At 36.4% G+C, this 14,308-nt stretch overlaps 1 protein-coding gene across 1 annotated transcript in view; it reads left to right on the forward strand.

Annotated features, from left to right (window-relative positions):
* CaBP1 (Protein disulfide-isomerase A6 homolog CaBP1) overlaps nt 1-14,308 on the forward strand; it is a 65,005-nt gene that overhangs the window by 15,491 nt on the left and 35,206 nt on the right. The gene's annotated exons all lie outside the window — the stretch shown is intronic.

The raw sequence follows: 14,308 nt of genomic DNA on the forward strand, positions 1-14,308 counted from the left end.
CGTCTAATCACTTCAATTCCCACGTCCCTCTTGATCCATATTTTTTCCCTCTGCATGTTACCCGCATTGCTAACCACAATATCAGCCATCAACGTAGAAAACGGTTGTACTTTGATAGGCCTGTTGCCTCTGATTCTTCCCACTCTCTGCACGTCGTTTATGTCCGCTTCACTAAAATTGAATTTTATTTTCCCCTGAATTAGTTCCACTACTTTATAAATTGTAAGCACTTTGTCCTCTCTCTTCTCCTCAGGCACGCCATATATAAATAGGCATTTCTTCCTACGATTTAGTGTTGGTTTCCACTTCTGCTTTGTTTCAGCATCTCCTCTTCTAATCGTCCTATTTTCTCCTTCAATGCTGCAACTTCTTCAGCATTTTTCCTCCCTTGCGATGTTGTGTCTTCTGCCCTTTCTCGGAACCATCCCTTCAGTTTTTCAAGCTCCCTCGTTTGCTCTCGAATCATATTTTTGAGTTGCTCAAAGGGGCAGACTTCTACAACCACCTCTTTTACAACTCTTCTGATTGCTTCCATGTTTTCCCAGCTCATATTTCTACTTGAAGTCGGACCTGGGTTCAGCTCTACCCCCCAATCCATAGCGTTATCATAATCACCACCGCTGATATCATTAATTCTCCTTTCGTTTCCATTTCTATTTTACACCCTCCTGTCTTCACTTCTTTCTTCCCTGCCTTCCTCCTATGATCACCTTATATTGCTCCACACCAATCATTGTCAATCAACTCCTCACTACCTTCCTGCACTCAGCACCTACACTCCCTTCTCCCACTCCAGAGATCCTCCGCTCAATACGTCTGCACTCGTCAGTGGCTTAGGCTGAACTGAAAAATTTTACAGGGATATCATATTGGAATAAAATCGAGGAGTAACAAAATTTTCGTCAATTTGCCCAATACATAAAACCGTATTTACACGAGTAATCGCTGCAACCTAATTTTAGGAAGGCTTATTTTGAAAAATAAAATGAACTATAATTCCTTCCATCAGTAGAGTAACGAAGTCATAAACAAACATTTCATATCACTCTGTGATGTCCCTGTGGTCTTTATGCAAATATGAACATGTAAATTTATGGGTATAGCTGCTTTGCCTGAACATACTGTATTTGAGATAATATAAATTACATTATCACTGCTGTAAAATATATTTGCCACGAAAATTAACAAGTAGGCATACGTACTTGACAAGTATATCATTAATGTGAACTTGCAAGAGGCTCGATTCGCTGTAGATCGGAATATTCGTACTCCATATAACTGAATAAAATACACATGTGAAGGGACCAGGGGAAGAACATGCTAAGTCACATTTTACTAATTTTAGAGGAGTGCGTGATTAAATCCAACACCATACTTCTTCCCTGTGTATGAATTTTAAAATCGTTCATATATAGGAACTTGCCATGTTCCTTCTCTTTATTGGACAGGGGACTAAAACTACATTCTTAGAGCCACAAGATGGCAGTAATATCAGAAAAAATTTAAAAAGGCCTTACAATGTTTTTCCCATGTACCCTTCATTTGTTGTAAGAAACTCAAAATCTTCACATGCTGTTGGGTAGGCAGCCTGCTTTGAGAATTGTCATGCGATTTGCTTACTTTCCTCTGATATTTGTAATCTGCTACTTATGGCCATGCGTTTTAATGAATGTGCTGTCTAGTATTAGCTGCATAGGAACATTTTGTGCAAAATGCCTTGTGTTTAAAACAGGATGAATTTTGATTATATTTTGAAAAAAAAAATACTGATTAAATAGGTAAAGGGCTAAGTGTTACTATGTTGTACTGAAAGTTTGAAATTTAAAAAATGTAATATTTTAACACACATAGGGAAAGGAGAAGGGATCTAAAAATAATTCCACAATTCTAAAAATTTTTTAAAGTTAAAAACTTCATTATTGTTCCGTATTGAATAGAGAAATAAGATGTACAATATTATAGGTTAGGATCCACCTTTCAATACTCCGTAATAAGATGGTAAAAAGTAGTTACAACCTGTTTAATGGGACCGGTTTCAACACATTTTAAGTGTCATCATCAGCCAATTTGCGAAGATCTTAAAACAACTAGCACATTGAATACAGGCAAAAAATTAACATTGTATCATAACGTAGCAATTCAGTAAATGTTCAAAACACAATAATCACAGTCAAGAGAGTAAACAGAACATCACTATCTTGCGCCGAAAACAAATATAGCTGAAGTTCATAAGCAGGTCAAATATTCGCTTATGTAAAGTCGTTGCTAGGCAGGTCTTGTAGGCATTTGTTTCTCCGGCCGAAGAGCAAAAGGTGACGTGAATGAAGTCCTAGGAAAACAGTGTAGGATTTAATTTCGTCAAATTTCAAAGTGGATATATAGGTTTTTTAAAATAATTTAAAACGTTAAAAAAGAATAAAGCCAAATAAAAAATATATTTAAAAAATAGGAAGAAATAATGAAAGAAATACGAGGTTCAACTCGAAACAACTTGCCGTAGTAATTGATAAAGAAATGATAAATAGAGAAAGGGGGGGACGTTAATTAGAGGGTGGTGGTGGTTATTGTTATTAGAGGAAATACAATTGGGCAACAATCCTTAATATAATACTAATTCGAAGAAAAAAGAAAAAGAACCGACACTTCGAAAAATGAAGATATCGGTTAAAGGAAGACAAGGGCCACGAAGGGCGTGAAAATGAAAGACTCCCTAGCCCTCGCAAACCTAATAGCATCGGGGTCGGAAAAGAACAAGAATTGACCAAGGGAGGTCGGACAGGATAGATGAAAGTGAGGAGCCTGGCACAAGTAAGTGGAAGCAATGCCAGGACTCAGCTAAGGGCCCCGTGGTCGCCAACCCACGCTCTGAAGTTCAGAGCCCCTGGGGGATGGAGGATGGGAAGGAAAGAAAAAATGGAAGGGATCCGATACTTCGAAAAATGAAGATATCAGCCAAAGGAAGACAAGGGCCACGAAGGGCGTGAAAATGAAAGAGTTGACTCTGAACTTCACGGGGGCCCTTAGCTGAGTCCTGGCATTGCTTCCACTTACTTGTGCCAGGCTCCTCACTTTCATCTATCCTGTCCGACCTCCCTTGGTCAACTCTTGTTCCTTTCCGACCCAGACGCTATTAGTTTTCCGAGGGCTAGGGAGTCTTTCATTTTCACGCCCTTCGTGGCCCTTGTCTTCCTTTGGCTGATATCTTCATTTTTCGAAGTATCGGATCCCTTCCATTTTTTCTTTCCTTCCCATCCTCCATCCCCCAGGGGCTCTGAACTTCAGAGCGTGGGTTGGCGACCACGGGGCCCTTAGCTGAGTCCTGGCATTGCTTCCACTTACTTGTGCCAGGCTCTTCACTTTCATCTATCCTGTCCGACCTCCCTTGGTCAATTCTTGTTCTTTTCCGACCCCGATGCTATTAGGTTTGCGAGGGCTAGGGAGTCTTTCATTTTCACGCCCTTCGTGGCCCTTGTCTTCCTTTAACCGATATCTTCATTTTTCGAAGTGTCGGTTCTTTTTCTTTTTTCTTCGAATTAGTATTATATTAAGGATTGTTGCCCAATTGTATTTCCTCTAATAACAATAACCACCACCACCCTCTAATTAACGTCCCCCCCTTTCTCTATTTATCATTTCTTTATCAATTACTACGGCAAGTTGTTTCGAGTTGAACCTCGTATTTCTTTCATTATTTCTTCCTATTTTTTAAATATATTTTTTATTTGGCTTTATTCTTTTTTAACGTTTTAAATTATTTTAAAAAAACCTATATATCCACTTTGAAATTTGACGAAATTAAATCCTACACTGTTTTCCTAGGACTTCATTCACGTCACCTTTTGCTCTTCGGCCGGAGAAACAAATGCCTACAAGACCTGCCTAGCAACGACTTTACATAAGCGAATATTTGACCTGCTTATGAACTTCAGCTATATTTGTTTTCGGCGCAAGATAGTGATGTTCTGTTTACTCTCTTGACTGTGATTATTGTGTTTTGAACATTTACTGAATTGCTACGTTATGATACAATGTTAATTTTTTGCCTGTATTCAATGTGCTAGTTGTTTTAAGATCTTCGCAAATTGGCTGATGATGACACTTAAAATGTGTTGAAACCGGTCCCATTAAACAGGTTGTAACTACTTTTTACCATCTTATTACGGAGTATTGAAAGGTGGATCCTAACCTATAATATTGTACATCTTATCTACAATATATCACAAAAATCTAACATGTTACAGATGTTAAGATTGGTACTTGGAATCTCCTTTAAAAAATAAATGAACAGTTTTTTTTGGAAAACCCACTTGGGAGGGGGGTGAAAAGAATAAAAAAAGCGTGTGAATTTTTAAAATGAGTATCTTCTTCTTCTACCGCTTTTCCCACACCTGTGGGGTTGCGGGTGCGAACTGCGTCGCACATATGGATATGACCCTGTTTTACGGTTGGATGCCCTTCCTGGTGCCAACCCTATGCCTTGGGACGTAATTACTATTGCGTGTTCTTGTTGTGGTTGGTAATCTGGTGTGTTGAGTGGATATGAAGAGGAGAGTGTTGGGACAAAGACAAAAAAACTGTTCCAGAGTCAGAAAATTTAATTGCACGCGATTAAAATCCCCGACCCAGCCCGGAATCAAACCTGGAACCTTGTGAACCGAAGGCCTCAATGCAGACCACTCAGCCAAGGAGTGGGGCAGTTTTTAAAATGACGATATCTGCAGTATATCTCATAAACTTAACATGTTACAGATGTGAAAATTGGTATTTGTAATCTCCTTTAAAAATAAAGAAACGCGTACTTTTTGTTTTCGGAAAACCAATTTAAGCAGGAGATCGAAAATAAGTGAAGTAGGAGTTGAATTCTCTTTATGGGTATACAGTAAAACCTCGTTATTTCGAAGTCGTTGGGAATAAAATATCGGATTTCGAATTAACCACCAATTCGTAATTAAGAAGTGCCAACCCGTGCCTTGTTACAAAATATTCTAAGGCCTGCTACTGCATGCAGTTAACCTTGATTCACTGTTTAAACCTTTCAAATGCCATGAAGGAAAGAACTATTTCCAAGATACATCCAAGAAAGTGCATTCAGGGTATTTAAATAATGCACTTGGATAACTCACTGACAAACATAACCTCTCGCAACGAAAGAAAAAGGAAAAAAGCATGATTCAAAATATGAGGAGAAATCTATGCTGGTTCCCATATGAAAGTGCTTTATTCATTGGATTACTGTACTGTATGCATTTTAGATGCCCTGTACTTGCACAGAAAGTACCCGATGCCCTTAAAACATCGTGGCTAATCGAACTTTCCTACGACGAGGGGAGATAGTAACACGCTTCCTTCTGCATGACAACACAATACGGTCACTGTATCCTTGTACGATTTCCCACCATGGCTCTGCTCTCGTACTTCAGAAATGTAAAAACTTGCCGCATCACGAAGTATTCTAAGACCCATTAATGCCTTCAATCACCTTCACTCACAGTTGAAACCATTCAAATGCCATGGAAAAAACGATTTCCAAAATGTATGCAACAAGGTGCATTTGTAATATTAAAATAATGCACTTGGATAAATCACTGACAAAAATAACCTCGCGCAACGAAAGGAAAAAAAAGCACACAATTCAAAGACCAGGATAAGCTATGCTGGTTCCCCTGTGCAAATGCATTATTTTCTTGGATTACTCTACCGTTTGCATTTAAAGATGCGTTGTACTTTCACGGGAAGTGCCCGACACCCTTAGAACATTGTGACTTATCGAACTTTCCTATGACGAAGGAATTCTCTCGCTTTCATGTACGTTACAACACAGTACAATGACTCCCACCCCCTTGTACGATTTCCTGGCTGGCACTTTCTCCTTTAAAACCATAAGACCGTTTGGGCTCGGCATTAAAAAAAAAAAAAGCAATGCAATTTCATCGACAATGACAATATTGTTCCGTGCCTATGAATTGATTATGTGAACCACGCTTTTTCGTCAACTGTTGGCATCACCAGTGTTCGCGCATTCTGTTTCTCCGCACATTGCCTGCTGCATGATGTTACGGCGTTCCTTAAAACGTTGTATACAAAAGAATTCTGATTTCACTCGAACTTAGCAATTACGAAGCACACTGTAGACACACCGAAGTGTGTGAAAGTGCAGAAAGCCCGCAACCCTGCACATTCCGGAAGACACGTTCCATAATGACGCGGATAAATTTTGAATTTAAATTACTCTGTAACATACTACTGTTTTAAAATGTAAAGGCAGTTTCGAATTAAAAGTCTGAATTTCGGTAAATGGGGCCGACGTTGTCCTTCGAATTACGAATTATCAGTATTTCAAATTAAACCATTTCAATAACATGCAAAACCGTATCTCATGTTTCCGGGAATGAGAGCTTCTTCGAATTAGGCAAGATTTTGAATTAACAGATTTAGAATTATCGAGGTTCTACTGTACTTATATCTCAAAAACTAAGATGTTAGTCTTGAAAATTTGTATTTGGAATCTCCATATCTCAAAAACTAAGATGTTAGTCGTGAAAATTTGTATTTGGAATCTCCTTTAGAGATAAATTAACCCTTCTTTTTCGACTTAAAAGAAGACTGTTTCTCACATGTGACGTTGCATGTCGCATGTTCCAGATTTAGCTCTCACATCAAAGAAAAGTACAATAAGTTCCACCTTTTCAATACATTATATTATGTGACAGTTTTACGTTACAGTTAAACCTTCACATTTTTATACACTCGGGACCGGTTTCGACAGTGTACCTGTCATCATCAGCCAAGAACAATTAATCGAGGACAATAAACCTTACAATACTTCAGGTATGATATAACAGTGAATATAAAATTATACATTGTCTATCTACAAAAAGGTGTGAACATGTCCAGGTAAAAAATCACGATTTAAGAAAAATCATAGTCCTGTAGGGTGTACACTTATAAAATTTCTAATTAAAATAACGTGTTAAAAACCTGCTGTTATATTATAGCTATAGCAGAGATGTTTATAGGTGTAAATCTATGGAGTTTTGGCACTCAAGACATATAGCTATGTTTGACAAGTTAAAGTGTTCAAACATTTAGTTAAATGGTGTTCCACTTAGAATATGTGATACAGTTCAGCTGAGGTTATAGTAATATGTTTGTAGGCTTAGTTTGGTATTTTTAACACTCGGGACATATAGCCATGTGTGACAAGTTAAAAGTTGATAAAACATTTAGTTAATGGTGTTCCACTTAAAATATATGGTAAAGTTCAGCTGAAGCTACAACTTGGACTTGAGGAGCAGATAATTATGTAAAATATCAATATAAGTAGAAATGAACAATTTGAATGGGTCACTGCTTGTTGATGTAGATGATCAGCGAGTCCTATTAAACAATTATACATGTCGACATGTGGTTGTATATCATCTTGCTGAGAAGTAACAAAGGTCCTGGCTAAAATGGTGCTTGTAGATCTTATGTTGTAGGTTGTGATTACATAAATTGACTAGAAGGGATCCTGATCCAAGTCGGAACCTATAAGAAATAAAACGCGATATAAAGTTACCGTATTTAAGAAACGAAAGGGAGTTAAATTTCGCGAAGTATTGGTGAATGAGAAACTCACCTCAGGTGCCAAGTTGATGGTAGACGGAACGTAGTGGAACTGACAGGCTGAGGAGAGACGAGGCCTAGAAGGGAGCAGGGAGGGGCGGAGTTACTGAGTTAAGGGAAGGAGGCAACGCGGTAGAGGCGGGACTGTGATCAGGTGGGCGCGTGCGATGGTAGGGGAAATATGTAAGCGTGTTGTGTATTGTTTTGAAGATGGATCGGTTTTTTGGTATTTTAAGAGTGTTCATTATTTTGATAAAAGTGTCAAAAAGTATTGTAGGTTTTTCGGAGAGATCGTTAAGGTTAAAATTTGGGTTATGGTATTGATCGAGTGAGATGTAGAATTGTTCTGTGAAATCGAGTATGGGGCCTTTGTTTATTATTTCAATGATGTCTATGTCGTTATTCATACCATAAAATTTATGTTTATAATCATGTATATGTTGGCCTATTGCGGAAAATTTTCTGTATTTTATCGCATTTACGTGTTCAGTATATCTAATTTTGAACGATCTACCGGTCTGTCCAAGGTAGGTGCTGAGACAGTCGTTACAGTGAAATCTGTAGACGCCTGATTTGTCAGAAGGGTTAGAGGTATTGATTGAGTTAGAATTGTATAGGATATCTAGATTTCTGTTATTAGTTTTGAAGGAGATGTTAATTTTCTGTTTCTTAAATATATTTGTAATTTTGTGAATATTACGGTTGTAGGTAAAGGTTGAAAAAGATTTCGATTTAGTAGCTTCTTTAATTAGGTTCGATTTTGGGCGATGTCTGAATTTACTGATTATATTTTCTATAAAATTCTTGTTGTATCCATTATGAGCTGCGATATTGCGTATGGTATTTAATTCTTTGTTGAGGTCTGATTTCGACATTGGGACATTAAATGCTCGATGTACTAAGCTATTATAAGTGGCCCGTTTATGGCTTAGGGGGTGAATAGAGTCTTCTTGTATTGTAGTGGCAGTATGTGTAGGTTTTCTGTAGACATTATATTTGAAGGAACATGATGTCTACAGAAAACCTACACATACTGCCACTACAATACAAGAAGACTCTATTCACCCCCTAAGCCATAAACGGGCCACTTATAATAGCTTAGTACATCGAGCATTTAATGTCCCAATGTCGAAATCAGACCTCAACAAAGAATTAAATACCATACGCAATATCGCAGCTCATAATGGATACAACAAGAATTTTATAGAAAATATAATCAGTAAATTCAGACATCGCCCAAAATCGAACCTAATTAAAGAAGCTACTAAATCGAAATCTTTTTCAACCTTTACCTACAACCGTAATATTCACAAAATTACAAATATATTTAAGAAACAGAAAATTAACATTTCCTTCAAAACTAATAACAGAAATCTAGATATCCTATACAATTCTAACTCAATCAATACCTCTAACCCTTCTGACAAATCAGGCGTCTACAGATTTCACTGTAACGACTGTCTCAGCACCTACCTTGGACAGACCGGTAGATCGTTCAAAATTAGATATACTGAACACGTAAATGCGATAAAATACAGAAAATTTTCCGCAATAGGCCAACATATACATGATTATAAACATAAATTTTATGGTATGAATAATGACATAGACATCATTGAAATAATAAACAAAGGCCCCATACTCGATTTCACAGAACAATTCTACATCTCACTCGATCAATACCATAACCCAAATTTTAACCTTAACGATCTCTCCGAAAAACCTACAATACTTTTTGACACTTTTATCAAAATAATGAACACTCTTAAAATACCAAAAAACCGATCCATCTTCAAAACAATACACAACACGCTTACATATTTCCCCTACCATCGCACGCGCCCACCTGATCACAGTCCCGCCTCTACCGCGTTGCCTCCTTCCCCTAACTCAGTAACTCCGCCCCTCCCTGCTCCCTTCTAGGCCTCGTCTCTCCTCAGCCTGTCAGTTCCACTACGTTCCGTCTACCATCAACTTGGCACCTGAGGTGAGTTTCTCATTCACCAATACTTCGCGAAATTTAACTCCCTTTCGTTTCTTAAATACGGTAACTTTATATCGCGTTTTATTTCTTATAGGTTCCGACTTGGATCAGGATCCCTTCTAGTCAATTTATGTAATCACAACCTACAACATAAGATCTACAAGCACCATTTTAGCCAGGACCTTTGTTACTTCTCAGCAAGATGATATACAACCACATGTCGACATGTATAATTGTTTAATAGGACTCGCTGATCATCTACATCAACAAGCAGTGACCCATTCAAATTGTTCATTTCTACTTATATTGATATTTTACATAATTATCTGCTCCTCAAGTCCAAGTTGTAGCTTCAGCTGAACTTTACCATATATTTTAAGTGGAACACCATTAACTAAATGTTTTATCAACTTTTAACTTGTCACACATGGCTATATGTCCCGAGTGTTAAAAATACCAAACTAAGCCTACAAACATATTACTATAACCTCAGCTGAACTGTATCACATATTCTAAGTGGAACACCATTTAACTAAATGTTTGAACACTTTAACTTGTCAAACATAGCTATATGTCTTGAGTGCCAAAACTCCATAGATTTACACCTATAAACATCTCTGCTACAGCTATAATATAACAGCAGGTTTTTAACACGTTATTTTAATTAGAAATTTTATAAGTGTACACCCTACAGGACTATGATTTTTCTTAAATCGTGATTTTTTACCTGGACATGTTCACACCTTTTTGTAGATAGACAATGTATAATTTTATATTCACTGTTATATCATACCTGAAGTATTGTAAGGTTTATTGTCCTCGATTAATTGTTCTTGGCTGATGATGACAGGTACACTGTCGAAACCGGACCCGAGTGTATAAAAATGTGAAGGTTTAACTGTAACGTAAAACTGTCACATAATATAATGTATTGAAAAGGTGGAACTTATTGTACTTTTCTTTGATGTGAATTCTGCTTCAATACGGAACCTAAATATGAAGTTCTTAACTTTAAATAGATTTAGCTCTGCCAATAGCGTGGTTATCTTAGCCCCATAAGGCAATGCCACAACTGTAGTTTACAAAGAGGTTCTGGGGTAAATGAAATGAAATTTTTCAGTGATTTTTTTATACTTTAGGGATATTCAGATGTCTGTGCAGTACCGAGGAACAATTAATTTTTATCAAATTACAAAATCCTCGTGAGCAGAGCCGTGGGCAACAGCTAGTTATACATAAATCTTGAAATCTTAAAATATTTCTTTGTGTCCCGTACACTTACTGTACCTTTTTAAAATGTAAATTAGGACTTAAGGAAAGAAGTTGAAAATTATTCTATTTTTAAAGTTTTTACTAAATAACATAGTGAACAATTAGACACAAAGAAATATTTTAAGATTTCAAGATTTGTATAATTTGTTTTGTTGATGACTGTATTGTACAAATGTATCAAGTCCAAGGATTTAATTTGATGTTTTGGCACCGCTGAAGAAAATAGTATTAGCTCTCGGAACATGTACAGTAGATAATTATAATAAATAAAATCTAAAGTATTGACAAAGCGGGAAAGTGTTTCATAGAAATTGAATATGTCAATACGGACGAGATTGAACCAACATGGTTAAAATAATCAATTCTGAGCATGCTAGCCAGGCTAGAAAATTAATGAATAAATTTAAAAACACAAGTCAAAATAGCCAAAATATCTAAGGACTTAAAAAATTTCTTAAGAATTGTCTAGCAAATAAATTAATTCCAAAATATAAGTGTCAGGAAGTAACTTACAGAGCTTTTTGTAGACGTCTGCAGTATTCATCTATGATGTAAACAAACATGGCGGAACAACAAGCTACAGTTGGTCTTACAGCATTGTTATTTTGGATCAAAGAATCTTTCGGTTATTAACCACAGCGGAAAGTGATGATGAAGATGATGATTTTAATGAATTGTTAAGAAATTTTTGAAAGTGAGAGTAATGCAGAGACTGCTGAAAATATTTTAAGTGAGAGAGAAACAGAGCCTATTTCTAAAGGAAAGAAGAAAAACACAGCGAGTTCAAAAGCTATTTCATCACTATTTTCGTGGCGGACGGATGACTTTTCTCCACCAGACTTTCAAATAAACTCTGGGAGCCAAGTAGTGTTTGATGACAACCCCAAAATCTTTGATTTTCCTAAAACATTTGTGCCAGTGGTGTTGGTGCAGCTGATTGAAAAAATCGGTATTACAAATAGCCGGTGGAAAACATGAGCTCTCACCACATTCCAGGTTTAGAAAGCATTTTAAAATATCAACGTATGTACTTGTACGGCGTTACATGTATTAGTTGCCTGCAGATTTTAGAAGACCATTTTATTTTGGGCTCTTTTCTGTGTATAAATGTGGTGTACTCATAGGCACAAAAAGTGTTATTTTGTTTTCTGTCAAATTGATATTGAACATAAGGGTAGGATTTTCCATTTGCATTTAGAATTATAAAGAACCAACATTAGGTACCAAACAGTCAACTGATAACTCAGCACTTAAAAAGGTTAAGGTTCCAATCTAAAGCTTGTTTCTATGATCGGTTCTTCTCGTGCATCTTGAGTGAATATCGGACATGATGTCGTCATTAGTTCTAAGAGTACGTGAAGTATTGTAGACATTCAGAATATTTTTCTTTCTGAGACTCGCTTTAGTTTTGAAAGCAGCTGCATTGTACTCCTGTACTGACTTTCTAGGCCTAACGTACTAGAGGATTTTCTTTTAGGGTGGTCTCCCTTTCCCTTTGGCAGTCCCTTGCCTCACTGTAAGGCAGCAGCAGATGAATTTGTGTTATTTCCCACACAAAGGTCTCATCTTATCCAACCTTCTAAGAGTAAACTCCTCTGCTCGCAGCTGTTGGTTTTCCCTTAAATTCCCCTTAAAAAGAAAGGTTTTGAAAAAGAAATGAATACAATATGTGAGATCGTGAATAATAATGGATATTCAAAGAAATATGTAGACAAAATAAAGAGCAAGTTAATGTCCACAGATCAACTTTGGAAAAAAAAAAGAAAGAAAGAATGTGGCGGTAATAACATTCCACAACAGACACTCGTATGGAATTAAAAAGATTTTTAACAAAAAGGGCATTGACATTGCGTTTAAGACAAACGACAATAAGAGAATCGTATTCAGTTCACATAAGATTTATAGGTCCAGGAAGTTCAATAAATCGGGAGTATATTACATCAAGTGACAAAAGTTATAGAAGGAAATATATAGGACAGTCAGGTAGGAGTTTGGAGACGAGATACAAGGATCATGTGAATGCGATAAGACACAAAAGGTTCTCAGCAATGGGTGAACAAATGGAGGAGTACAATCATAATTTTATGGAAATATATAAAGATATGGAAATACTGAACATGACAACAAAAGGAAAATAAATGGACGCTCTAGAGAAAATATGTATATATGTAGACTAGAGAAGCAATAATGAGAATAATTTAAATCAACTGCTGAATGAAGAAAATTCGATGTACAAATTAGCGTACAATCGCGTAAGGAAGGGGAGAGAGAGCGAAAGAAATGCTTCCGGTCGTTGACACGCTCCCCCGCCCCTCGACACGTCATTGGCAGCAAGCAGAGGAGCAAGGACATGTTTGTTTGGTTCAGGCAAGTGTATTTTAATTTCGATAAATTTGGTATCAGCTGAAACTGAAGTAAGTAAAAATAAAGTTCTCTAGTCATCTGAGTTGTCGTCTTTTATCGTAACATAAATCTCCAAAGTTGGTTTGTTGGTTGTTTATTTTAAAGGGACTTGACGGTTAAAAATGGCTCGTATAATCGGACGGGAGTAAAAGGAGAAATTCTGATTTATATGAAAGGTCTCAGAACTATAGCAGTAAGTTAATTAACAATTATTCTAATAACTTAGATATTTGAATTACAGTTTGGAAATTTAAATTTAATGTTTTCTTGTTTTTTGGTGTAAATATGGAATTCAGGAAAGGAGAAATTTCAAGAACAGAGCAGAAAATATTTTAAATTTTAATGTGCAGTATAGTGACCAACTTAATAGGTTTTATTCATTTTATGAATTGAAAGTTATTCTATTTTTAATTTTTTTTCTAAATGACTTAGTGTAAGAGAACAGTTTAGACACAAAGAAATATTTTACGATTTCAAAATTTATGTATAATTTTTTTGTTGATAACTGTATTGTACAAATGTATCAAGTCCAAGGATTTAATTTGATGTTTTGGCACCGCTGCTCGAAACATGTACGGTAGATAATTATAATAAATAAAATGTAAAGTATTGACAAGGCGGGAAAGTGTTTCGTAGAAATTGAATATGTCAATACGGACAAGCTTGAATCAACATGGTTAAAATAATCAATTCTGTGCTTAATTGCTCGTAATAACAGATGTATCAGTGATAGAGTTATAGCTCTAACCAAAGGATCATACACAGTTTAATATAGGAATTTTGATGGGACAGACAAAAACTGTCGTTATAACGGGGTTCTTCTTATATGCTGTACTTACTATAGCGGAATTATACTGTACTTTCAGTTTAAAATCATGCAACTATTATTTACTTCTCGCTGTTATGAAATGTGATGTTAACGATGCACACACTTTGCTGTACCAGAAATAGACTTGAAGGATTATTACAGATAGTAAGAACCAGGTGCTAAATAGGCTGCAGGTAATGGGAACAGGTGGTGGTTATTGTTTAATGAGTTGGGCT

This window comes from Anabrus simplex, chromosome 8, assembly GCF_040414725.1.
Source record: "Anabrus simplex isolate iqAnaSimp1 chromosome 8, ASM4041472v1, whole genome shotgun sequence".
Classification (NCBI taxonomy): domain Eukaryota; kingdom Metazoa; phylum Arthropoda; class Insecta; order Orthoptera; family Tettigoniidae; genus Anabrus; species Anabrus simplex.